Source organism: Melospiza melodia, chromosome 3 (assembly GCF_035770615.1).
Source record: "Melospiza melodia melodia isolate bMelMel2 chromosome 3, bMelMel2.pri, whole genome shotgun sequence".
NCBI classification, from domain to species: Eukaryota; Metazoa; Chordata; class Aves; order Passeriformes; family Passerellidae; genus Melospiza; species Melospiza melodia.
In genome coordinates this window covers 47,297,714-47,325,168 of record NC_086196.1, presented here as the reverse complement: position 1 = coordinate 47,325,168, position 27,455 = coordinate 47,297,714, and the positions used below count along the sequence as shown (strand labels likewise).

Below are 27,455 nucleotides of genomic sequence, written 5' to 3'. Positions count from 1 at the left end.
TGAGCACGGAGGTCTGAGCAGAGAGATGGCTGGCCCCTGGAACAGGAGGCTGGTGATGAATCCTCTATCCAAAACTGCAGGTGGCTGGCCCAGGGCACAAATGGCAGCAAAAGCATTGATCCTTCTGCAGCGAGAGCAGAGGGATGCCAGCTCCAAACCTGACCTGCAGTTCTGAACCACGGGTTCAGCTCCCTGTTCAGAGGCAGGACAACCTGTCCTCAGTCACAGCCCTGCTCGAATCCACGCTCTTCAGATCCAAAACAAACAACTCTGAGTTCCTGGTAGGGATGAGGAGCAAACAGCAGGGCCATCAGCAAGAGCCAGGTGGGAGCTTCTGTCTCTAAGCCTGAGAGAGCTGGGGAGGAGGAGGAGAAAGCAACACAGTGATGGGAACATTGCTCTCCAGAGAAGGGGGGCAGCAGGGGTGGCAGAGACTGCACAAGTGAGTTCATAACTGCCTGTCAGGGACCCACCTCTGCACTCAGGAGATGTTTTGTTGTACCAGCTATAGCTCAGCACCTACAGGATCACCAGCATGACAGCAGGAGCAGTAGGCTGCCACTTTCTCCTGGTGACCCAGGGTGTTCACTCATCAGTACACTTGCACTCACCCACATATAAAAGCCCCAGGCCATCTGCTCTTCTTCAGACTGCAAAATTATGTAGTTTGAAAAGCCCTAAAATGCTGATTCCTCCCTCAGCAGGGACACAGTTCTTCAGAAATACAAAAGCATGAGTCCACTGGGGAAAAAGGATATACTGGAGAGTAAAACACTGTAACGGTCTGTCAATGCCATGTGGGATGCTGCTGAAAGAATTTTGGAACAACTGTGAGACTTTTTGGATGCTCAAACACTGAATGAGTCAAAAAATCATCTGTGTCCTACAGAGAAACATTTTAGAAAACAAAGCAATTGGCTTCTAGCAACATGATGTAACCTTGGTTTTTCCTCCCTTTATTGTAAGTGCATTTCTGGGTGTTTGCTTTTAAAGCTGTATCCATTAATAATGTGCCTCTATATTTATTTAGAGATATGTCAAACAAGGAGCGCTTATCCGTAGCTCCAGGCAACCCAACAATTTTAATACATAAACAGCTATATAAATGAGTCTCATCATCGTCCAACAAAAGCTTCAGCAACAAAGAGCCCCATAAGCACACCATCTCTGCTCAGGATGCTCAGAATTCGGCATCCACTTCAGCGGCCAAGGGGAATAAATAAGCTTTCCAAGGGAACCAGCTTGGGTTATTACAGATCAAATGGAGGAACAAGTTGTTTGCCTTTCCTTACCATAAAAAAAAAAACAAACCCACAAATGGAAAAACATGGGCCAGTTTTTCAAGCAAGCTCGGCACGTTGCCTGCCTAAATTACACTTACATGCAAGTGCATGCAAATGTGTTGTTTCCCTGGTCATATGCCTGAACTGCATCCACATTTTCCTCAAGTGCCTTCTGGAACGTGACAGGACACGCACGAGCAACCTCCCCAGTCCTTCAGAAACCAGAGCATGGGCATGCTGGTGGGAACAGAGGAAACACCTGCATTCCTCCACAGCACAAATGCAGCCAAAATAATGATGAGTCTGAAAAAAGCCCGACCAAAGGCAAAGGTCAGGTTGATGGGACTTTGTGGAGCGGAGGGGGCTCGGCTCAGTGCTTGGCAGGAGGGAGCCTTGTGTTCTTGTGCTTTTAAATGCATTTTCCTGCAGGAGATGGGGGGGAAAAGCCAAATAAAAATAAGCAAACATTTTCAGTTTCTGCTGCAGTTCTGTAAAGGGGTGACTAAACACTGCTGGCAATAGCTCAGCCCCCACCAGAGCCTGCTGCTGCAGGCTGTATCCCTTCCAGAGAGATGGAGTCTGCCTGCCATTGAGGCAAAGGAGGTGCACAGTGGGGCACAACGTGGCACCTCTGTGCCAAAGGCAAGCAACTGTGACCCTGTGCAGTGCTAACCACTGCTCCAGTGAAAATCCAACCAATGCACTTGCTGAAACCTTGCAGGACCTATTGTGCACATCCTCCAACATGAAACACCAACAGTGATGCTTTGGCTGGCCTCGTGGGGAGGTCCTGCTTTTTCCCTGGGGAGGTGCTGCTGATTTCTCAGCTGGGCATCACCCATCACACACGGGACTGAGGGAAGGCATCAAAGACACCATAGAGGTTCAGTTTCCAAACTTGCTTTTCTCTTCCTGGATGGGAGTTACATGCAAAATGTATGAGAGGGCCACAAGAGAGAAGGGTAACAAAACGCTCAGTAGTTCAGCTTAGACATCTGAGGTTTTTAGTCCTCCTCCCTCTGCCTGTCTGATGCCCAAAGGAAAAAATAAAGTGCTTGGATGGGCCAGTTTGGTGTGAGTCCCTGTCCCTCCCTTCCTGCTCCCCCTCACTGCAGCACAAGAGGAAAAACACTTGAAAGGCTAGAGGGTGGCCTCAAGGATGTCTGCTTTGCCTCCACTCATGCCACTCTTCCTTTTGCATTTTTTCTAACATCCAAAGAGGAAAAAGGCAGGACCATCTCCTGTACCCAGGTGCTTTTCTCATACACACACAGACAAGCACATTCCCATTCAAAACAAGACTGCAGTGCATTGAACTTGTCCCTGAATGTAACCCTTCTGGCTTGAACAGCCCTGCTGGCTCCTGCCTTGGGCAAGGTTTCAGTTTCCCTGTGGCTTGATGACGTGATTTGGGCAGGATTTATGAGGCTTACAAAAAAACACAATTAAATCTAAGGGGCAATGAAGGGGATTTTTTTCTTTTTTTTTCCCCTGCCTTTTCATTGCTTGCTTCTAGGACTAAGGCAAAAGTTGAATTGGCAGAAGTTCGCTGTGTTGGCTGGAGCCTGAATTTCTAGCCAAAGATGTTTTCTCCAAGTCTAGTTAAATTAATTTCCTTGAGTTTTTCAAACATTTTCTTTGCTCTAAGTGACTGAGAAGCCATTGACATTTCAGTCGAGGAGCAATCAAAATATAGGACCTGAAGGGCCAAAGCCATCCCTGCTGTAACTGCTGTGGCTGGCACTGCAGCTGCCAGCACTGAGGGAAACAGCTGAGGTGGGCATCTTGGAAGATAAGGCAGGTAGGGAGGAGAAGCTGGGTTGGGACTGGAATATCCCCTTTGCTTCCAGCAGAAGAGTCATCCCTTTGGGAAGAGACCCAGCCAGGTCCCTGTCTGACCCTGAAGGCTCGAAGAATGGATGTACCCAAATCCAACAGAAAGGAGTATGACCTCCACTGGAAACTACACATGCTGGAAAAGAAAAAGCCTGTGTCCTAACTTTGTGCTTTGAGTCCTGTTCAATAATTAATAACAGAGTATGCTGGAACTGTGTCAGCCATGTCATTCCAGGTGAGGAAGGCTGGTGTTTTCTAGGTACCAGCTCTGTAAACCCCCGAGGAGCAGGGTGCCAGGGCAAGCAAGGGTCACACAGTGCTCAGCGAGGCACGTGCGCACCCGCAGCCACGTGTGCCCAAGCAAATGCATTTCTCTCTCCTGCAGAAACTAAACTTCACATCTTGTGGGCTGATTTTCTTAATCCAAAAGCAAAGGTCGAACAGAAAGTACGTGGCTTTGGTTTATTTATGGAGAACCTTAGCCATCAGACTTTCCAAAAGCATCAGCAAATTTTGCACATCCATGTTTAAACCCCTCAGAAAGGTGCTGTGCCCTGCCCTTCCAAAGGCCCCCCTGTTCAGATGCTGTGCTGGCGGTGTCAGAGCCAGGAGTCTGGCACAGCACCAGCCAGCCTGGCACATCCCACAGCAGGGCCATGTCCTCCACCGGGAGAGGGGACACGGTGAACTCAGACACAGTGTATCCTCTGAGGATGTCAGCTCTCTTGAATTATTTACTTATTTCTTATTACATTACTGAAAAGGAGAGTGAGAAAAAAACCCTCCCAACTTGCCTGAAGAGGAAATGAATAGGGAAACTTTGAGATTTCTCATCCCTCCAAAAAGCCCCTTGGTGAGCATGGCTGCTGCAGCTGCCCCCAGGAGGCCTCGCAGCACCTCAATCCCCATACCAACAAGGAAGTACCAACAAGGCACTTAACCACAGAGCCAGTTTCTTCTCTGAGCCTTCGGGTTGCCTCAGAAGTTTTTTAAACAAGACGCTTTCCTGTTTTTGAAACCTGTGCATCCGTATGGTTTGCAGGTTACTCAAATAACCTTATCACTGGGAGCAACGCTGGCATGAATTTCAAAACTGCTTACTGCGGTGCTCCCCTCCCCTCTCCACACATATCTATTTACTCATAGGGAGCCTTATTTACAGTATCTTCCTGCCAACTGCTGACACAGAAGAAAAAAAAGCCCTGGGTTACACATTAAGCTTTATCGTTGAAGTATTCATGCCAGACGGTGTCCAAACAGAGTTAACTGACTGACCTTAGCTCAGGGTAAGCCACACAAGGGGGAAATTTCTATCGCAATCTGCCTGCACGGGCAGAGCTCGTTTCGCACCACCAGCTTTTTCATCTCCTCCCCCCCTTCATCTGGGCTGAAAAGGCTTTTCAAAGAAAACATGGTTTTGTTTTCAGAAAGCCAAGTAGAGCTGGTTCCTTGTAAGTTCATTAAAGGAGGAATTACCAGAAGGAGACGTTTGCAGGTAAACCTTAAGGCATGGAGAGGGCAGCCTGTACAACAAATCCTGATCTAAAATCCACACAGCCCGCGAGTCAAATTCAATTCTTCTGTCAAAACTGGGAAAATGAAGAGGACTGCCATGAAAGAATATGCCATCCAGAGGGTCTGGAAAATCCAGAAATCAGCTTCACTGTGCCTGTTTTGCACAGCAGCTTTGGAAAGATCTGCCAAACGTAACAGTTTCATTTGACAGTCATCTTTTGGCTTAACTTCTGGGCTGGCTGGTGGCCATCTCCCATTGCACAATGAATGCCTGCAAAATTAATCATAAACTCCCTGCCTGGAACTCCCAGTGCTGCTCTCCTGAAGGGTACCTGCAGTCTGCTCCAAAACCCTGACAGTACCTCAAACCCTGTGTTCATTAATGGCGCAGCCAGCGAGGGAGGACAAACCATCACAAAAACAATCCATGAACTTTATTCTTCCACTCCCACTTCTGCAATCTGCCGGCTGAGCCATTTATCTCTGTGTACACTTCATGACAGCCACACCACAGCCGGGCACAAAGGCGCTTATCTTGACCTCACACTTCACATCCTTTCTTCTCACAGCTAACACTTGGCTGGTGAAGAAAGCTGTACAACCTGTCTTAGGAGAAAGAAGAAGCAAGAGCTGCTCTCAGATTAACCAGTCCTGATCCTCTCTCCAGTAAATTCTCTAACACAAATTTGGCAGGGGTGCGGTAAGGTTCCCTTGCTGCAACACTGTCTGCATGTTGGTTTTGTCAGCAGGGACTCACGGGAACGCAGACACAGACACAGTGGGCTTCTTGTCTGTGAGAAGTGCTGGCTGGCCAGCATGGGCATGGGGTGTGGGTGGGACATCACTGCACGGGCTCCCTGAATAAACCACACCCCACTTTACTGCTCCCATGTCCCCTTCTGTAAAATGACTTTCTCCTGCCAAGCAAGCTGCTCTGCACCAGGGAGGGAAAGCCCCTGCTCCCCACTTCCTACCCTCAGCATGCACTTGGGGAATGCCTTTCCCCGGAGCTCCTGTCCCACCACAGGGGTGCAGCCCTGCCTCTGACAATGTTGTTAATGGCTTTGCACCTCTGCTTTGCAAGAGAGGTCTCTCCATCTGTGTACTCACCAGAGTGCTCAGGCTCAGGCAGCTCCCAGGCCCCCTGAGCACACTCGGCTCTTGCCCAGATTGCACTGGGCAGCCGCTGTCACAATCCCCGCCCTGGGCTTTCCAGCAAGGATGCGGCCATCAAATCCAGGGTGCCATCTTCTCCTTTCCCTGCCACTCTAATTAAATTGCTCATTTTAAAAAGTAAGTGAATTGCATTCCTGCTAAGTTAATTAGTTCCTCCTATGTAGTTTTCTTCTTCCAATAGACTAAATTGAATTGAGCATACAAACACCCCGGAAAATAACAAAAAAAATCCAAACCCCAAGCAGGATTTAAACAGCTCCAGAAGGGAGCAAGAATGTATTTCCTAACATATCTAATAACAAAACATAAAGGTATAAAACAAATGTGATTAAAACCAGAGGAGCTAGCAGCACACATTTTATTGCTATGTTTTCACTTTTTATTTCTTTATAACAAGGATAAAAAATAACTTGTGCAACCTCCGCCAGGAAGTGAGTGGATCTTTGAACTCTGCCATCTGGCTAGTGGAATCTGTATTTTTGTTGCCTCAGGTTACAGGTTAATCCTGCCAGTTTTTATTATTTGTAGAACTAGTTGGCCTCTTGGAAGCTTTTATGGTCTCTGTCACAGAGAAGATTGCTGCTGAGTAAAATACACAAAATACCGGGGTCAGTGTGGTAAGGACATTGAGCAGGGAGGGAAAGGGGGGAGGGGGGGAAGGCAGTTCTGGCTAATCTAAAATTATCCTTTTTATTACAAGAGAAGACGTTGCAACATGTGCTGGCGAATTTGCCTCACGCTGCAAGTCAGCGCAGACAGGAAGGCTGAGCCTCCCTGCTCATGGTGGATGGAAGTCAAGCCCGAGCATGCCCAGCAGCTGGGGAGACCCATGTGATGACAACAGCATCCAGCTCCATCTGGTGATGTGCTCCCAGCCCCCCCGGGCACTTTTCCATCTAGTCTTGCAAGCAGCTGGATCAATTTACTCTAGCCTACGGCGCACTGCACAGGCACAGACTGAAGTTATTACTCATGGAAATCCCCTCTGCCTCAGTGCTTTGAACAAGGAATCAGGTAGCTTTCAACCTCCTGACAATTAATAGCCTTTGGTCGAGGGAGAGCAGTGCAAAAACGCTGGAAGGGATGGGTTTCAAAACAGCTTGCTTAGTTTCTAGTAAATTAAAGGGAGTGGGCGGTTGAGGTACACAGTAATATTATCCAGCCCAGTGTGGTCTTCACTGACGTCAGCAGGGCATTTTTTTCCTTTCTTTTTCCCTCTGTCTGCCTTCCTCCTGAAAAGAGACACATGGAGGCTAACGCTGTGACAGAAGCATGGCTCGCATACCCGGAGAACCTCCAGCCTTCCATCAACAAAGGCAGAGCACAGATGCTACTCTGTTGCAAATGAGCAGCACCAAAATATATGCAAGTCATTTCAGAGGAGGAAAAAAGCTGTTGGAAACAGAAATCATGAGGACTTGCAGTATGTCTTTCTCTTTGCGTTGCATGATTAACTGTTCTGACTAAGACAACGCTCTTCCTGTGGCTAAGAACACATCCTCATCTCAGATTTTACTTGAAATAGCACATTTGACCGTGACCCCTCCCCACAACTGCTGTGCCCATCCCAGCTGAGCTCTGTGGTGTTTGCAACTGTGTTTTCTCAGTCTGACTGAACACATCATTTTCTCGGAGGCCCCTGTACTGTAGGCTGGAGGCATTATAAAAGAGCTGCCAGCTTTGCATTGAAAATATGCCAATAAGTTCAGCAGAAAAATTTCACTGTGCTTTCAGGAAACGTGGTTTCTGTGCACCATCATGCACTTGCAGCCTTTTCATGAGCTGCTACTTGCATATGGAATAAAAGATGGTTGGACAGCAAATAAAAAGATGTACAACACTGAGATGCTGCAGGTAGGAAAAACGGACCCTAGGCTTGTAAGCATCACCTTCCAGGTGAAACATAACACTACAGTGCCCACATTTACTGTGTCAAAAATGTGAAACACAGAAAGTATCCAGGCCAGGACTTTTTAGGGTTGCAAGAGACAAAGGGGACTTTTTATAACAAAAATGTGTACTGAAGCTGCTGTGCCAGGTTCTGACTCAACACAGACACATGCATACTGCTCAAAGTGGAAGATTTTTCCAGTAATTGAGTGGACTGAATGAGCTAATCATAACCCACTGAGCAAGTTTTCTTAGTACTCTTTTTGGGCAAGAGAACAGCTTTGATCAGTGTTTGCACTCATTTGACTTTTCCCCTGTTCCCAAACTTTTGTTCCTTTCATTAAACACCCGTTCCATTCGGCTCCTCTTGGTGAAAGGAGCAATTTTTTCCTAAGTGTAGCCACGGGACTTAAGTAAATATCACTGAAGCATTAAAAATCCAATGTATTAATGAAATTATACTGCAGGCATTGCCAAGTTGCAGGATCACCAGAGCGAGAGCAGGAGAAGAGTACTGTCCATGAAAGCCAAAAGACACGGTCATTCCACAGAACACTGCAGACACAGACAGGGCATCCTTGTGCAGGAGGCTGAAGGGGATGTGTGAAAGTGGAAGACCATGAATCACTGCAAACAAATTATGTGATCACCAACTAGCACATTCTTCTTGTCCTTCTGTATCGTGATCTCCTGCCTTTTATGATGGTCACCCATGCAAATTGATGGCATCCTGCCTGCTGTCCTGAAGAGCATTTTTGCTGCTTGTTATTAAGGTATGAAACTTTACATGCTGTGAAGGTTGAGGAAAAGGTCTTGAACCAAGTCATTTTTGGCAAGAGTAAGCTACAATTCCCTCAGGGCCACAGCTGTAGACTGGGCTTTGCTGCAAACACCCCACATCTCTGTGTGCCTGTCTTTGAGAACAAGTCAGAGATTTTTACAAGGAAGTATCACCTGTTTGCCTTTTCTGCAAGTTGCCTACTGAGGTCCCTTTGACAACAGTGTCTTTCAGGATTTATTTGCAACTTTCATTAGGGCATTTTGGAGAAAAAACAAAGAAGGAATTAATAGCTCTCCGTAATTACAACTCAGCATGGCAATGCCTGTGGGTTAATGGGGCTCATATCTCCAAGCTGCCACTCCTGAGTTTTAGCCACCAACCTCTGCTCCCTTCTTCCTGCAAATGGAAAGTCCCTATTGCTTTACACAGTAGGCAAAGACAATTACCCTCTGGACTTTGAAAGAAAAGGAACTTTGATGAATACATTACTCGGCTAAGCAACACTTTTCATTTAAAAGAAAACACTCTTCCATTTTCACACCCAACAGGTGCAGCCCAGGTGGTAGCCTGCTTTCTTCCAAGGTCTCACCAAAGAGTAGGAACGGCACCCCAGAGCCCTACCTACACAGCTTCAGGCTCTCTGACTGAGCATTTCAATAGCTCAGCTGTGGCCACAACAGCCTGCAGCCCAGTGTGCCTGGCCATGGCAGGTGAGGTTGAAAGGAAATCCACAGGCTTCTCCAGTTCTCTTTTTCAGCTATTTTTGGAGATGTAGTTGAGTCCAGGCAACACTGATCTCACAGCTATCTTCAGACAACCTTTGGCCACCCTGCCATGTGAGAGCAGAGCTTGAGCCCGGGTTTTAAGTTCCAAGCATGGTGGGCCTGATGGTGAGAAACATAGCCCAGATTGCTCAGCTTGGACTGAGGCTGTCAATGTACACTGGTTTTGTAGCAGAGGATCGATGGCAGCTGTGTCACCCTGGCCACCAAACAACCGTGGGCTGGTCATGGATCTGAGCCACTCATGCTGCAGGCAAGGCTGAAGGTGGACCTGAAGGTGCACTTGCCTGAAGGTGGAAACAAGACCACCACACAAAACAATGCCCCATCACCCCTAAACAAATGTAAGCAAAAATATTAACCATCCCATGAGATAGGCCCCTGGAAAATATCTTATGTGGTTGCTTCTCACTGGTCCTGGTGAAAAGCATACAAAGAAGGCTGCACATCTCAGCTGGCAGGCAAAGAGTCCTTTACAGGGACACCCATGAATTATTATTACCACCACTCTCCTTTACAAAGCCTTCAGAAATCTTTCCGAGATGGTATTTTTGTGACCAGACAAAGGTCAGAGTCCCTGCTATGATAAATCAGGCCTGATTCGGAGGCAGGTTCAGCTGACAGAGTCATCTGACCAGGGCAGCTGTGCACAGACCCTGAACCAGTTCCCTTCTTGTGTTTCTGTCAGGCTGGGCATGAAGCTCAGACATCTGCTAGTTCCTGAATTACAGCGAGCACGCAATAACGGACGTGCCCCACTCGGGGAAGCTTGTGTTTATTATTTTCCAAGCTTTGCATCAACTACACACACAACCAGACCGCAGCGTCCGGTCACCAAATCTGCTGCGTGCAGCTGCGTTGGCTGCTAAAATGAATGGTGACTTCGTAAGGCTGTGGCTTCCCTAGGAAAAAAAAAAATAAATAAAAAACATAACTAAAGGAAAAAATTTGCATTTCCCCATTTCTGTCTTGCCAAATCTTTCTCTTCAAGAAACTATGCAAAGTCCCCCTAGGTAGCACCGTACTTGTAAGGAGGGCAGCAGGCCCAGCCATATTGCCCACCAGCTTTGTTCATGTCCAGCAAAAATGTTTGGGGGTAGTTCACAGCCACCCAGTGGGGGCCGGCACAGGCACGTATTCCCTGGGGTTTGGGGAGGATCAGTGCCAACCCCGAGCCAGCACAAGGACAAGTGGCCCCACAGGACTCCCCAGCATGTCCCGGGTGTCCTGCTGAGCACCACCACAATTGGCTCTTGCTATCATGCCAGCCTGGGCCCCAGTGCATCCCCTGCCCTGTTCCCAGTCCATGCCTGCCTTCTGAGGTGCTGTTTGTGCTCCTCCATGAAAAAATGCTGCCCGCTGAGTGGCCCTGGGTCATGCCCTGTGCCACCGCCTGCCCTGGCAGGAAACTGCAGCTGCCAGGCCCCCAGCAACCTGTGGGAATGCTGGGGCACCCCTCCAGACCCAAAAATGCCCACATTAGGGTAGGTGGCAGCTGGGGTCCCCCCATAGCCATCACCAGCATTCAGGGTGAGCTCCCAGCCCACAGCTGTTGTCCACAAAGGACATCCCCTTCCTCCATTCCCCTGCCAGCACCACTGAGCTGCACTGCTTTGACCTTTTCAGGGAAATCTGCCTGGATGTTTTGGCTCTGACCCCTGGCAGCTGCATCAGAGGGGGAGCTGAGCCCACTGTAAAGGTCAGAGAGGCACAGCCTGCCCCTCACGGGGGTGCTGGGCCTGCCAACTCAGCTGTTGTCTTCCCATGACCACGGCTGCTATCGCTGCTTGGAAAAGGCATGAGCGCGATCCTGTTCTTACAGTCTGGAAATCGCAAGGCCGTGGTCTCAGATGGGCTCTCAGAAACAGGAGAGGCAGGGTGCTCTGAGCTGGCTCCTCGTCAGGGAAAACTGAGAAGGCTCTTCACAAGAAGCTGCTTTTAGGGTTGATCAGTTCTCAGAGCTACTTAGCTGTGCACTCAAAGGGCCAAGCCTTGTGCTTCACATAAGGCATTTGTGTCTGCTTGAAAAAAAAACGTAAAAAGCCCCTGAGGCTGAGAAATTTTAGACACAGCAAAAAACCCCAAAGCTTCAAGCCTGCAAGTACCTCTTCTAACCATACACAAATCGCTTCCATATTTTACAAGTTTTGAAGAGTGTGTGTGATGTGCTTTGTAAATCAGCAAGCCTGACCCTGAAGCCATCCAAAACTCATGATCAAAAACTTCTGAGTATTTGAGGTACAGGTGACATCATTCTCCAAAGGGTTCCTTCATCTAAGTAAGAAAAAAAAGGAATTTTTGAAGCAGAACAACAGAAGCTCTGAAAACTTGCTTTCTGTGCCAGGAAACATGATGCATAATGGGGACACACACAGTCCCATCAGTACAAGTGAGCAGCAAACAGGACCTATTTTCTGTACTTATGGGACTAAAATGACCTCCAGACAAATACCCCACGACCTGTGAGGGGTAGCACAGGTAGGGAGCACAGGTAGGGCATGGGGACGTGGCTGAGGGGTGCTGCCACCCACAGACTTCTGTAGAGCCCTCACTGTAGCACTCCTGGGTTTCTGCCAACACTGTTGAACAGCTATGATTCACCACGTTGCTGTGTCAAAGTTTCTTGGTACCAATTTCAGGGTAGCATAACATCCCAGAAGGATGGGCTGTGGCCACTACCAAAATAGCTCAGGTTTGCTCCCTTGCTGTGGCTGTGAGACCAGGTCATGCAATCAATCCAATAGGAGCATAGCATATCTGTAGGGCAAAGCACTGGGGATTAAGGATTTTACATCCATGTAGTGCCCATTTTAGAAGGGTTGCATCAGACATCAGACAGCTGCAGTCTGGCTCTATGAACTCAGCTAGGAAGCAGACAGGGAGCTCCCAGAGAGCACTTTCCAGTTTAGTTTCTTCCACCAGAAACCCAGCCTATGTATTGCAAGGTGGAAGGTTGTGTGGGAGTAACAAAGGTGTTTGTCCAAAAGTCATCCCCAGCCTGAGCTGAGCCAGTAATGCAGGCACTTCCAGCTCATCTGCCTGCCCTGGGTGCAGGAATGGGAGAGCCCCGGTGCCACTGCCCACCAGATGCTGAGTGATTTGTATGAGCAACCTAGGTAGACCCAGGCAACCTGACACAAGGCACAAGCACAAAGGATGCTGGCTGAGAAGGCGAAGGAGAGGAGATATGTTTAGGAAAACAGTACTGCAGAGGAGGATGGATGCAGTTACAGCCCCTGCCTGTGTACACTGGGATCCAGTGGGACGGGACAGGGTTTTTTGGGCCATCCCATCTCATCTGCATTTCCATCCTCAGCCCACACTGTGCTCCTGCAGGCTGTGGTGAGAGAGGAAGGTGCTCCTCAATGCACATCTGAGTGAAGGCCTGGACATGGGGGTGGAGGCAGTGGGGCAGGGGCATGCAGCTCAGCCCAGCCTCCTCCGGGAAAAGGCAGTTGGGCAGGCTGGCCTGCAGCCCAGGCATTCACAAAGGATACGAAACTTCATCATTGTGAAAGCAGGAGGTGACAGTTCATGCTAAGGCAAGGGGCTCCAGGGTGACTTCACTGCCAGCATGAGGTACAGCTCGCTGTGTGCCACCACTCTGCAGCTCCTCAGAGCTCCCCTCCAGCACAGCGGCCTCAGCGAGCCTCCAGGAGCATTGTCCCTCATCCACCGGCCAGGGCAGCTCACAGCGTGGCCAAGGACAACCCTTCTGCTTTGAGATACCCACAGGACTTGGCATACCTATGTCTTTTTAGGGAAGAACAAAGACAGGAAGATAAAGGCAAACATTTGTGACACAAAAAGAGGTGTAAAATCACAAAGGTGCCAGGTAGTTTGGAGTTCCATGGCAAGGCAGGGCCATCTCAAACAGCCAGATGCCCATGAAATGTTATTTCTGGGCACCACTTCAGAACTGACTTGGAGGGAAGTGTGACATTTACTGAGTCACCTCCACCACTTCCTGCAGCACCTGGCGCTTACTTCAAGGGCTCTCATTTAGATACTGAGAACTTGCTTGCTGTTCAGGCTGAAAATAACACCATTTACTTTCATTTTTTTTTTCTGAAAAGCTTTGCTGAAATCATGATCTGTAATGCACTACAGATATGTGTAGTGCAGCCCCCAAGCAGGATGAAAGAGCATCTTAAAAGCTGTCAGTCACCTGGTCCTTGTCCCAGGAGGCAGTCAGCAACACATAGCTGCTTTCTCCTTGAATCCAGTAACCAGCAACAAGACCTCCGTTTTCCAAGCCACCCAAACCATGCAGCATCCTGAGCACTGATGGAGGTTTTTGCCACTTCCCCTGACTGCCCCAGTAAACTGTGGCCTCCTCAGCCTCAAACATGGGCTGCAGCAGCCACACCATGAACAGAAATAATTTTGAAGGACAGCTCTGAATCTCTGCCTTTATGAAAAGTCATTCAGGGCTCCTGTGTCCCTGCTTGTTCCTGTCAGAGCCCTCCAGGGCTCAGGATGCACAGTCTCAAAGTGCAAGCAATTTCTGAGAAGAGGAATTGAAAAGAAAAGCTAAATCTAATTAAAAAAAAAAAAACAAACCACAAAACCAACAACCAAACACAGACAAGCATTTCTTTAGTTTCATATCTAAATTGTTTTCACACATTTCTTCTGCTTTTAAGTACTCCCCTTGCTGAGGATCTAAAACTCTGATTAATTAATTGTGTATACACATTAAGCCTCCCTGTTTTGATATCCCATTTGTTAATAAGAAAATGACAGATTTTCCACCTTGGTATTACAGAATTTACACAACATTTCACATTCAATCCAAAAACATTTGTGGTGTTTCTTTCAAAAGTTGAAGCTGGATGAAGAACATTTTGTCCTTATGAAGACAAAACCTTTCATTAAGGCCATTACAATCACAAAGGATCAGCCACCTAAACCCAAGTGTCTTTGTTGGCAGCACATCCATTAAAACAACTATTTGAACAGGATATGACATGTGAATGTTTAGTCTGTGGAAAAAAAAAAAAAAAAGAAAAAGGCAAAAAAAAAGTATCAAATGTAGAAATGTAGAAATGTCAAGGGTGAAAGAGGAACTGGGGTTGTTTGCTGTTAGAAATGTCGCCACTTGCATCACATTGGCCTGTGAGACCCATCCGTGCAGAAGCACCATGGAAGTTCTAGGAAAGGATGAAAAACCTCCCTTTCTTGTGAAATACACTGTTTTCCCAGAGACCATTCCAATTCAGAGTCAGACAGGAGCAAATGTGCAAAGCTGTGTGAGAAGAGCTGCAAACCCATGTTGTTCTGCCCGTGCATTTGGATGTCACAGCCCCTGTGGCTCTGCAGTGCCAGGGAGAACAGTGCTCGCCCAGCAAAGAGCAAACCCACCCACTCTGCTGATGCTCTGCTCGCTCCCTTGCTTTGGGCACACTCTAAGGGAATAGCTCATTTGTTTTCAGCCTCTCCTTGGTGTCTCTGGTCTGGGATATCGACCAAAAGGCACAGAAAAATGTCATGTGGACAATAAACTCCCTATTTAAAAGAATTAATATTGCTGCATTAAGCCTCCAGGGTCTGGGAGGATTCATACAGGTACACAACTGGACATTCAGCTCTGAAAAATGAGGCTGGACAGAGCAAGACAAAATTATGTTCTCTCCAGCTGGACATATTTTATAGCCTGACAGTCTGCCACATTAAATGGAAGAAAGACCAGTTGGGACGTGCACCCAAACTGAAATCTTCTGATCATTCCTCTTTTTTCCCTCTTTCTGCTCATATACCCGGAGACTTTGAAAACTAGGTGCAGGCTGGGGCTGGTTATGAACAAAAACAAGGAGAGGGTTACTGTGGATATCTGTGCTTGCTTTCTTGTGGGACTTGTCAGAAAAAGAGACAGGCTGCATTTTTACTGGAAGGGCAGATTAATCATCTAGGAAATGCAAACACAAGAGAAAAGAAATAGAGTCTGTAGAGACACTTCCAGATACATCATGCCCCTTGTCCTGGTCTTGAAGGCAGGCTCAGCACCCAAAGTTCTCCAGGGCTCTGCAAGAGAAGAGCTGCAGGGGAATGGCTGTGTGCCAGAGACAGGCACCTCCCATGCCACTGCCAAGGCAGCAAGATCCTGCACACAGCCACATTCTTCATAAAATTACAGAAAATGTTAATTTATGGCAAATCCTTCCCAATTAAAGACCATAAAGCTCCACAGTTAATCAAGCTGATTAAATGAATTAAACTTGTTAAGAACAGTTTTATCAAAACATTTACATTTCTGCTGAGCAGAGATTCATGTGACTTTGAGCTGCAAAGTACACAGTTGCCATGAGAGGACTGAAAAGAGGATTTGGAACATTAACCATGTAAAAAATCAAGCCTAGCACTGCTCCTCCTAGCATTCATTTAAACAAAGGAGTTCCCTGCTCCATTAATTTCATAACCATGTCAGGTATCTCCTACTTTCTGGAAAGAGAGGCATTGTTTACCCACAGTGGTAGAAAACATATGGGTCCAGAGGTGGGGAATTCATCCCCACCTTAAGAAACATCTCCAAGCCAAAGTGCTGCCAGAGGTCCTGGGAGAGCAGCACCCCTCATCCAAGCCATGGTGTAGACCCATGGCACTTGTCCAGGAAAAATGATGGCCTGGGTCCAAGAGCACCCATAAAGAAACGTGTCCATAAGAGTACACAACACACACATGTCCACAGCTGTCTGCAAGATTAAAGTAACTGAGCAGGGCATTTTTTCCTTGTATATAAGTCTGCTCAGCTCCAGACCCCACAGACATGGGTACTATGAAGGCCTTTTATGTCTGACTTCTTAATTTAGACACTTGTCTTCAGTGTCACCCATCTGAGGAGCGGTGTAGTGCTGAGAGGAACTGGACATTCAGCCAGCATCCTACATATTTCAGAAGAGAGGTTGGTGGTGACATCCCATTTACCTGTGCCACACCATGACCCACCTGCCCCATGTGTTCCCAGAGCCTCACTTGATGGGGCTGAGCTGGGAGCAGACAGCCCTGTAATAGCTGGACACAGGCTGAGCTGGTATTGAGGGTTTTCTCTGCTTATGCAGAGAGAGAAGCACCCTCTCACAACACTCCACACCTTTTTTAGGATAAATAACATGTGGGGTTTGCTGTCTATCTGCTCACTGTAGAGCAAGTCCTGATGCTAGGACTTACACTGAATGCCTCACTCCTGCACAGCTCAAATACAACAAACCATGGCCAGGAACAGGGTATCTAACCACACAGCAGCAGGCATGCCTGTCACAAATGGGTAGCCCACGTGCATGCAGAAGGCAGGTTAGTGTGGGCTTCAGATCCTTCTCAACTATTTAGCCCACCTCACTGACGGGTTTTCTTTGCTGCTGCAACATGCACTGCTCTCCACAGCAGGCAGTTTGAATGTAGCACTGTGTGTCTGCCCAGCTCTGCATCCACAATAATGTCCTGCCAACTGAGGATTTAAACAGTGAGACTGCACAATTCCAGCTAAGAAGGCAGTGAAGTGGGAACAAGCTTGTTTGGAAGATCTGCAGGTTCAGCATTTTGCAGTGAGTTATGCTAAGGCAAAGACAAACTTGGCATTGGTACTTCATCTTCTGTGCCATATGCTTTATTCATCTGAGAGTTGTTTTTTCCTGCAGGGCAGGGTGGATTGGCAGGTATGAAAAGAAATTCATTAAAATTACTTTGGTTGGTTCTTTGTGCTGGCCACCATCTCCATTTTGGTTTTTATTTCTCATGCCCAGAACAATCCTGAAACAAAGACATCCTCTCCTGGAGCACAATAAATACTCTCAAAAGGAGTGCCTGAAAGGCCATGCTCCTTGGATGAGCCTGTAAAGGCTGCAAGTTGTGGCTGAAGTATTTATAAAGAGTGGTAGAAACCAAGAGACTGATAATAAAAGTAACACATGTTAAGGACCCAAATATACTTACATTCCATGCAACAACTGGGTATTGGCAAAGGTATCATCTGCTTATGTGCAAGCCACTTGCCTGGTTTTGCAACAACAGGTTTCTCAGATGATGCTTGAACTGAGCTACCTATTCTGTTTTGCACTACTTGCCTATAAATGGCAGCCTTTTTACTGGAAAGACAGACATTTGATTATTTTAGGTTCAGGGATTCTGACCAATTCCTTCCCAAAAGTGGCTGGAGTTGAATAGCCAAAGAAAATTTATGCATTTAAACTTGATGATGCTTAAACACTGCAAGTAAGAACATAGAAATGGACAGAAGCCTGAGGGGTACCAGAAATCTCCAGAAAAATGACTTTTCTGTTCAGAGAAACTGCCAGCAGCTCTTGATAGTGACCATTACAATTGTATTTCCATGTTCTATTCTTTTAAAGTATATATTATTTTCAGTTGAAAAGAAGTCTGCATTCATTCTTGAAGTCCTGTGATATTTCTGCACCTAATAGTTTCCAGGTCTGTCCATAGGCTGTAGCAAGTTTTTGTTTATCCACATAGACAAAGCTTTGAAGGGTTCAGACCACAAGAGCAGAAATCAACTAACTCATGAGCCACAGGCAGACAGGGTGGGACATTTGGCTCCCACGGCTTTGGAGAAGATTCCAGTTCACTGCCAGCTTGATGCAATGATACTGAGTAGCCACACAGACAAAGCTCTTTGCCTCTCTCCTCTCCTTAATTTTGAGGTTAGGTACAAACCCCTTCCTATTTCCACCTCTAATGCCTACAGGGAAGAAATAGTCCAAAAAGCTTCTTAAGAAAGATGAAAACTGCATAGACATCCTAGTAAATGCTCTTCAGGTAGTGCACGTTTCACAGGTTGGGCTTAGGTGTCATTTACAAATTATATTGAAATTTAGTTTTTTCATATTCTAATCCACATTGAATATAAAAATGAATTGTCTCCTGCACATACAAAGTGCATACACCATTCCAAAGCTTTTACGTGTCAAAACAGTCTGTCTGTTAAAACCTTTGCCTGAGTTTCAGCAGAATGTGTTAGTGCTGAGAATAACCAAGGGCTGGATTTCTCCAGAAGGGCCTTGCTCACCACTTTAATGCCCTTCCCTTTCCATATACCCAAGCTGTCAGCCTGCCCAGACCCCATGGAGTGCCCAGTGTGACTATCAATGGAGATGAATCATTTCCCAAGCTGGAGACTTAAGAACCTGTAAAGCATTTCTTTCTCTTTCTGTTAAAGGATTGTTTTGGATGTAGGAGGAGGAGCATGAGGATGAGCATGACAGGTTTGGTTTCTTGTTATGATCTCACAAAAAAATTGCTTCTGAAATGGGGGAATGGGAAGGAAAACAGCATCTAACAGCACCTGCTGGGACATGGGCAACGCAAGGAAACATTTGGAAAAATAATCCATAGCAGTTGCTGAAAAGGGCTTAACAAATGGAAAAGAAGAAATATCAAACTAAATGCTGGTTTATAAAATAAGAGGGCCTCATTTAGACCTGAAGAGAGGTGAAGAACATTGTGTCACTGAGCAGAAGAGAGGTGGCTTTTCTCTGCAGTGTGCTGTTGGGTCTGAGCCATCCTCAAAACAGATAAATCAACTGTAGGCACTTGTGTGTCAAAGAGGTGTTGGCATATTGGAAAGAATTCAACAATGAACAACAATAAAATAACTAAAGAGAAGATTAAATAACTAAATATTACAGTTTGCATAAGTAAATCCCTAAGAGGAAGATAAAATCATTTGAAGATACCAACAACATCAAGGAGCGAGCACTGTTTACAGAGCTCCAGATGAGGTGTAACAAGAAAGGAAGATACCTCTTCCTGCAGAAAGGGAAAATGCAGACTGGAGGTTTGAGCTGCCAACCCCCTGCTGGTGACCTTCACAGCCCTCTCAACACCCTGCCAAAACCTCAGTTGGTGCAGAGGTGGCTGAGTGAGTTCCCTGGGCCACTCACAGCCACGATGGCAACACCCTTCTGCAAAGCAACCTGCCACAACACACCATGTGTGCTACACACCACCAGGCTCCTGTCCCCCCATGCCTGCACCTGCCACATGGAAAAAGAAAGCCAAAGTTTCCAAAGGCATTTTCCCATCACTAAAATGCCATTTCTCCCCAACATTTGATTTAACAGCAAAGCACAAAGCACCTAGTAGGTCTGCAAAACAGCAAGTCCACCTCTGGAGCCTGCAAATGCCACATTACAAGCACAGGTCAGTACTTGCCTGTAGCAATTGGATAACCGGATGCGTGGCAGCAGGATTTCACACACACCCCTGTTTTCTGGTGGGGCCATCCACAGAGCCAGTTTCTAATTTCCCCCTGTGAGCTCTGTCTGGAGTTAAAGTTGCTTAACTTTTCCCATTAGTGATGCCTTGCTCGAGCTCAAACACACCATGCTGGATGTCTGCCTCAGGCAGACTCTCCTGGTAATTTTTAGCTAAAATAATTCAACTGTCTCCTAGAATGAGATTAGAAAGATATATGTTAGCTTGCTCTGTTCAAATCAAGAGATCAAGCGTGTCTGGCTTCAGAGGCTGGTACTGATACTCAGCCAGGGAAGGGGGAAGTGCCTTTGCAGGGGCTCTAAGTACCCCCACATGTGGTCAGGTTACAAGTTATACAAAGCCTCACTCTGCATGTGGCTCATGGGGGCTTGTTTGAGTTTGGTAGATAATTTATCTGAGGCCCCCATCTGTTTTGGTCTTGCTGCAGGCTAGGGACACAGGTGCTGCCTACCATCACCAATGCTCAGGGCTGCCATCAGCTGTGGCCTTGAAGGTGAAACAGGGATCCTCTCATCCTGCACAGCTGCAATTAAGCAGGACAAGGACCCTTCCCCTGGGAACTGTCTGCCTTGGGCATCAAAAGATATAGAATTGTTGTTGGGGGAAAAAAAAGTATTTACATATGGATTTTAATCCTGTAGATAAAAGCAACATTATCATGGCTCCTGTGCAGATGGGACTCAGTCAGCAAGTGCTACATCAATCATTTCTAACTGCTGAGTGCTTGACCCTACAAGCTTCCCATACTTGCAATCTGTGTTGGGTTTGTGTCATTTCCTTGACTTACATGGCGAACTGAAACAAAGATGCAGGAATCCCATCATGTGACATCACACTGGCTGTTGCATGACTCACTGGCAGGGCTGGCTCTGTTCTCAGATGTTAATTCCATCATGCTTGAAAAGCAGAATAACTGGGAATACTGATAGCCCAACAACCTCTGCTGAGGGAGCAGGCAGAAATGACTCAGCCTGTGCCAACCAATTCCCCAGGTATTTGATGACAACAGTTACTGCACAGCAGAAATCCCTGGGTTTGCTGTACCCCAGGTTCTGCAGGAGGTATGATCTGGTGAGGATACTCCCAAATCTGACTTCTTCTGCTCCTCCTGGTGCTTCTAGCCTGTTTTGTGCCTTGGTCCTGCTCCCATATCCACCTCCACATGTGACATCAGTTCCCCTCTCTGGGCAGGGGGCCCTCAGCCTTTGCACTGCAGTAGGGATCCCTCCCTCCTTCCCTCCCTCCCCCAGCCAGGTCCTAGCCCTAGTCAGCATCACCTAGCCCTTCCTTCATGTTTACCTCAGTATCAGCAAAGGAGCACAGCTGGGAGCACCTCCAGGCTCTGGTGCACAGCACTGCAGTGACCCTGTCAGCACAGAAAAACAATGTCCAAGAGCTGCTGCACTTGCAGCTGGAGGCTGCCATTTCATCATCTGATTTAGCTGCCAGACTTGAACAAGCATCCACTGAGCAAGTGTCTTCAGAGAATTCAGATTCTAACTCTTAAGAAGTTTCTGTTGAGTGGCTGAGATCTCAAGCCCTCTTTTTCCTATGGTTTCTTAGTTCAACTTATTTCCTTTTTCCCGCATGAAAAACAACCAAAGGTGCATTCCTGATATTTGCCAAATTTCAAGCCTCTCCTGTAGAGGTAAAAATTGCTAGAGTTCATCAACAGATCACTTTAAGAACATGTCTGAATATGAAGGAAAAAATATTGTTTCTCTCATCTCTTTCTTGTAAGCAAACAAAAACATTTTTTGCTGAAGCTTCCCAGATGCATTCAGCCTGAGACAGATACCCAGAACAGCTAAGTGGTAGATAGATAAAGTTTTCGGGGTTTTACAAGCAACTGAAAACTTTGTCTTATAATAAACATTAGACAGTCTTAAAAACAAACACAGCCCACATCAAAGTCATCAAGTACATGTAATTTTAACTGAGCTTTTGCTGAGTCAGGAGTAAAGATGAACAGAAAATGAATGAATTTTATGGTAAATTCCCCAGATTTGTAACTGCTTTTGTAGTTTCTAAGAGGACCATGGTGAGGAGACTTGTTTCCTTCAGAAGTGCCTATGTTCTGCCACAAGCTGCCTAAGCAGAGACTGTCTGGGATCTAAATTATCTTGATGAGTGATTCTCCCCAGGACCTCCACTGGCTCTCCAGGAGCCCACTCTGGAACCTGGAGCTGTATCTTCCCACTTTGCCAGCACTCTCAGACCTCCAGGGCAGGCTGCTCATTCTGGAGGGGGCACCATGAGGAAGCAGGTGCCAAGCACATGTGTTGCATTGCTCAGTGCTTGATTGGGAGCTAGACACAGAGAGCTGCTGAGCTGGCCAGGGGAGGAAGGACCTGGGATTTTTTGATTGACTGTGAAAGTGTGGATTATTTAGACCCTGGAGTAATGGGCACCCTCAGTGAAGGATGCTGCCAAACAGAGGGAAAGCTGTGGGTTGTTATTTTGGATCAGGCCAGGAAGGTGGCATCATTTTGCAATCATGTTATGTCATGAACTAACAAAAGCCTCGGCCCATCTCCCAGTCTGTCACTGCTGAGCATTTCCATTTCTACATCACACACACACACATGTACACACTCTTCCTGCACAGGGCCATCCCATCAATGCCCATTATGGCACCCTACCCTAAATCAGGCTGCTCTTGCTCATGAAGCATGTGTACAGAATGGGCAATCCTCTGTCACCTCATTTTCAAAGCACAGGCAAAGCCTATTCCCCATTTATTTATGCAGACATGAGTAGGAAGTAGGTAGCAGGTCTGCAGACAGATGGGCTCAACCTGTCCTTCCTTCCTTCCTCTTGCCTCCCACCATTTCACAAGAATGCCCACTGCATGCTTGCACCTGCAGTGGTGCCACAGCACTTGCTGAAACATCTCTCCCCCTGTTTCAGGGATGGTTTCACCTGTGACCAACAAGCTGGTGCTGCTGTTTCACAGTGCTGCTCTTCAAGTCCCTCCTTCATAGCCAAACCACGACTCCTCATCCTTGCAGCTGGGAACCTGCTTATTTATTAATCTTTGCTGACAGAACCAGAAAGGAGTGGAGGTGGGGGACAGGAGGCAAGAGAGAAGTGTGTTTTCATTATTGTGCTTTTGATTTAGTCTGGGCAGTATAGAAGAGCTGCCCTTACACCAATGGTGTGGCCACTGCTGGGGCAGCAAGGGCGTGGACAAGAGGGCCCGTGAGCCCTGCAGTGCTGCGTGAGGTGTAGTGGTAACGCTCCGTAAAGGGAAACCCATGCACAAGTTTCCATGTGAATAATGAAAACCCAAGCCTCCTCACTCTTCTCCACATTCCAATCCCTCCTCCTGCTTTCGCTATAATTCCATGTTCATCTCTCTCACTTCTTTGTACCCCTGTTTTACAGATATTGCTCCTTTGGCAAAGAGCATCCCTGTGCTGAGATGAGGAGTTTATAAGGCAGAGGGCTGCAACAAATGCCGTGTGAAGCCCAGCCAGCAGCCCCCAGCCCCCTTCTTCCCCTCCTCAGAGTTCACACGGCTTAGTATGCAAGCTTCCTGCTGCCTGCCCAGCCAGCTCACTATTCACAGGCAAACTGCGCTCCTCCGCTTGGCTCCCGAAGAAGAATAAGTATAAAAAGCCCTGAAAGTCTTGCTGCTGAGCCAGCAGGAAACTCAAACTGCTCTGAGCATGGGAACCAAGAGAAATGCTGTGGCCAGCACAACAGGTATTGTTTGGGAGGAAATCCCGGCGGCAGACACGACTGCCTACGCACACACAGATATATATGTATATGTTTAGTGAGGGCTTGGCAAAAGGGAGGGTTGGGGAAGTGTACAAAGAGAGAAGAATAGATTAGCAGATATATCCAAGAAAGAATAAGAGAGCTGCTCAGCCAAGATAAACAGTTGTATCACTAGCCAAAGAACCAACCCGTTTGCCACGCATTTGAACCATGTGGGACCTCAAGGTAAAGTCATGAGTCTTGGCCTTGGTCTCTTGACTTTGGGCTCTTGACAAATCTTTCTATGTCCTGGATTTTGTTCACGTCATGAGTGAGTTTATGAGGCAAATAGCATGTTTCTCCCACTTGCTGCTTTGATTTATGTCAGGGAACATTTTTTTATCTGGATTCCCTTTGAGTGAAAGGAAATGAGGAGATGGACTCCAGGAGCACAGCTCCTGCACTCCAACCTCTAATGAGCATCCAGTCCCTGGGAACCAGAGCTGAGGCAGTCTGATGTAAATCCCCTGACACAGCAAGTGTTCAGCACCAAACAGCCACCTCTGTGAATCTGCTTTCTGAGGCACCACACCAGCTGCTAACCATTGGCACAGTCTATCTGCAAATACGGCAAATTTAAGTGCAAAAGGAGAAGGGAAAAGGAAAAACTTGAATTACATAACTTCTTTTTTCAGTGAATAAAAAAAAGTGAACAAAAGCTGTGGTAAATGAGCTCACAAATGTCACATTCACAGGGATCACAATAAGAAGTTTGACAAGATTATGGTGATCTAAAAGTATTTTAATTATTATGTCTTACAGTCTTTCTTGACAGAGAGACTCCAAAGAAATAAACATGAGAGCAACAGGTCATCCCACCCAACTACCCAACTCAGCACCCCTTGCAATCATTCCAAGGAGAGGCAGCTGTGAAAAGCCCCCATAAGAGAATGTGTGGCCCCAAGTCTTTGGATAAACACCAAAAAGCAGTTTGGAAACCTGGCCGAAACAAGTTGTTCTCCAGAGTCTGTAACACCAGTGGAAAATGTGGCTAAGAGCTTACTTCTGCTATTAGCAGCTTTCCTATAATAGGTTTTTCCTGTGCTATCCGGGAGTTCCAGGCTACTCAAGACTTCTGCAGTGCTCCTACCCCTGAAAATCCTACCCCAGAGTCATGGCTGAGGGAGAGAGAGCTGAACTCTTACTTCCTGGGCTCCCAAATAAAAAGTCCTCCGAAAATAGAGGTATCTTAAAACTCAGCTAACTGCCTTAGTGACCCTGGCACAGGCACTGAGCAGAGATGAAGGCCTGGAGAGCCAAGCACTAGGAAAGGCAGCTGGTGGGTGCAGAGATAACCTGGGATGTTCAGAGCAGCCACATGGAGCCAAGAATGGAAAACGTGACCAGTCCTTTGTGGTGGAAGGGATAAGACTCACACGCAGGAGATTTTAGTCAGCATTGCATTTTGTCAGCATTAGAAGCTCAGAGATTCCAACCAGCACTTCTCCCTGCTACGACCACCTGGAAGAAAACAAAGCAGTCCCCTGGGGTGCAGCAGCCCCTCGGCCCCTGGAGCTGCCCAGTTTCCATCCTGCAGGGTGGTGACATGAAGCAGAGACACTCACTCCTCTCCTCACCTGTCCCCACTCAAAGAGTACATTGATGAAAGGGAATTATACTGCAGTACAGCATTCCTGCACAGCAGATGGGCTGCACTGTGGATCACTCCTGCCTCAGGAGTGTTGTGTGTACACTGCACCCACAGGCACAGCTGCATGGCTTCCCCGTGCCCTTGCACATTTGTAAGTGCAGTGCTGGGAGCAAACGAGCAGCCCAGAGGCTGCGGGATGAGCAGAGAACAGCCCGTGCCACTGCAAGTGCAAAGGTCACTGAGTCATCCATGTCCTCCCCCACTAAGCACAGGGACTGAGGGTGCAGGATAAGATAGGAAAGATAACCCACCTTCCCAGGGCTCAGGAGCAGAGGCAAAGAGGTGAAACGCTCCCAGCAGCAGGCTCTCACACACAGCCTTGGCACTGCGCCTCCCTGCCGACCAGGAAAATGGGCTGCCATTACGCAGAGCCCCATTCAGCCTCACAGGCCCGTTGAGGCAGTGCTGGGCTGGGCTGCCAGCGAGGGGACACCCATGAGGGGACACCCGTGGACAGGCTCGGTGAGCGGGGCACAGACAGTCCCTGCCTGCCGGCTGCGACATCTGCCAGTGGCTTCATGGAGAAAGGCCCTGTGGGTTTGCCCGTGTTTGTTATGGGAGCCCAAAGAGGAGAACAAAACTGTAAAGACAATACTTCTCAGTTGAAGGGGAACATTTCTTCCCCCATTAATTATTTCCCATGCTATTCCTGGCAGTGACCTTCACCAGGAAGGAAAAAAAAATCAGAATTGTTTTTATATCTTTTATCCGACTTCCTATACTAAAGCCTCTGGCTAGAATGACTCACATTTATATCAGCCATCACATTATATTATGCTGTATCAGTGCTGTGACCTGTCATGTCTTCCTCAGCATTAGGGTTTGCTAGCATTAAACCCGGCAATTTGCAGCTATATTTAAAGACTACCTGCCTCAGTGGCAGTGTCCATAATACCTTTGTTTCATCTTTGGAAGTAATACCATGAGGATTACATTTGAGACTGCTGGCAATCTGCCCCAGATTGAAAGGAAATTTTTCTGGTTCTGTGCAGAGAAATGTTTGCCTGGTGCAGAGCAGGCACCCCTTTTCCAACCTCTTGGGATGAAATCACTGTTGTGCATCACTGGCCTGTTACGTACCACTTGCCGTTAGAGATTCCTAGCATTATTTCTGCTCCCTGTGTGCAACAGAGCTGCATGCTGAAACCACAGCCCCGTGGGGGAATGACCCTCATGGTTCCTCATCAGTCATTGGCCCAGCTTCCCCTGCCCACAATTTGAAGGGTGGAGTAGAAACTCCACTAGAGGAGTTTCAGAGACTAGTGCCCCTCGCATAGAACCTCCCAAAGACAGCAGCAGGCTGGTCCTTGTTCTCTCATTCCATTTACACTTGGTTTCTTTCTCTGCTTTACAAACTCTGTGCTCACAAAGCATCACCTTTGTCATGAAAAGAGCATAGGCAAGCAGGTTACCTTCCAGGCTTACCTTTTTTTTAAAAGGCATTTAGAATGTAGCAATGGCCAGTCTGCTGCCAGCACTGAAGCTGTGCCGTGCCAGGAGCTGTGTGAGTGCACAGGGAGCATCCTAGCCCTCAGCTGCTTCCAGCCTAAAAGTGAAGCAGTCTAAAGGTTAAAAGAAAAATGTCATACCAGAGGTTTTAACATAATAATATACCTGAAAAGAAGTTTGATCTTCATCCTACAGAATCCCAAGGAAAACTAGTGAAAATGTAACCATCCCACAGAGTCTGGACCCTTTTCCCTGCCACAGAAACGCTGTTACGTGTCCACCATTGCTGAAAAATCCCTGACCTGCAGTGTGAGGATGGAACAAATGCTGGCTGCTGGCTGTGCAGGGGCCCTGTTCCATCTCTGAGCTGTGTCTCATGGCATGTCGGCAGGGCCAGTGCAGAATGTACCAACCTCTTTTATAAACAAAGCAGCACCATGAACCTTGGTGTGAAATCAACTAATTTAAGGCAAATTGCAGCAAGTGTGACGAACAGCAGGAGGTAAGGAAGGCTTAAGGGTACTTCTGAAAGTGTTTATTTCACTGACAGCCCCAGAAGACATCATAGTCTGGAACTGGCAGAATGTTTGCAGCAGTCATTGTTCTTTCTAGTGCAGGTCTATCTGATTTTCTACGACACAAGACCTAACCACCGGGCTTGAGGCTGTACCACAGAATTTGAGTTCAAAAAACCCAAGAGAGAGACTTTAAATATAAATATTCAGGTCACTAAACAAATAAATAAAACCTGACACATGGAAATAAATACTATTTTTCTTTACATTTACTGTTGCTTTCATTCATTTACTGCTGCATGGAATATATTCAATGGCTTATTGTCATCTTGAAATAATAGGTATGCATTAATATCCATTGCAAAATTCTCTTCATTTTTGTAGGGTTTGTTGATAGAGGAGAGGAAGTGCACAGGCCCTCCCAGGCAAGCTCTTATTCACAGGTACAAACCTTTTTTTTCAGTGATGAATGAATCCTTTCAGAAATGCTAATATCAGCATTTATACATGGCGGCCAATGTAAACAGTAACTGCTGGTTCATTATTCTTTTTGTATCCTTTGCCAATTTACAAATCTTCAGGGTT

The 27,455-nt window shown here is 47.0% G+C and overlaps 1 long non-coding RNA gene across 4 annotated transcripts in view; it reads right to left on the bottom strand.

Moving 5' to 3' along the window:
- Positions 1–27,455, bottom strand: part of LOC134416738 (uncharacterized) — a 148,595-nt gene that overhangs the window by 120,419 nt on the left and 721 nt on the right. Inside the window, exons 3-5 of one of the 4 annotated variants that reach the window (XR_010027355.1) lie at positions 26,332–26,452; positions 11,084–11,281; positions 9,875–10,165 (exon numbers count right to left, since the gene is read on the bottom strand). This is a non-coding gene — a long non-coding RNA (uncharacterized LOC134416738). Of the gene's footprint in view, positions 1–9,874; positions 10,166–11,083; positions 11,282–12,867; positions 13,017–23,987; positions 24,717–26,331; positions 26,453–27,455 lie in introns of those variants that run through there. The other 3 variants (XR_010027358.1, XR_010027356.1, XR_010027357.1) reach the window with 3 other exon arrangements.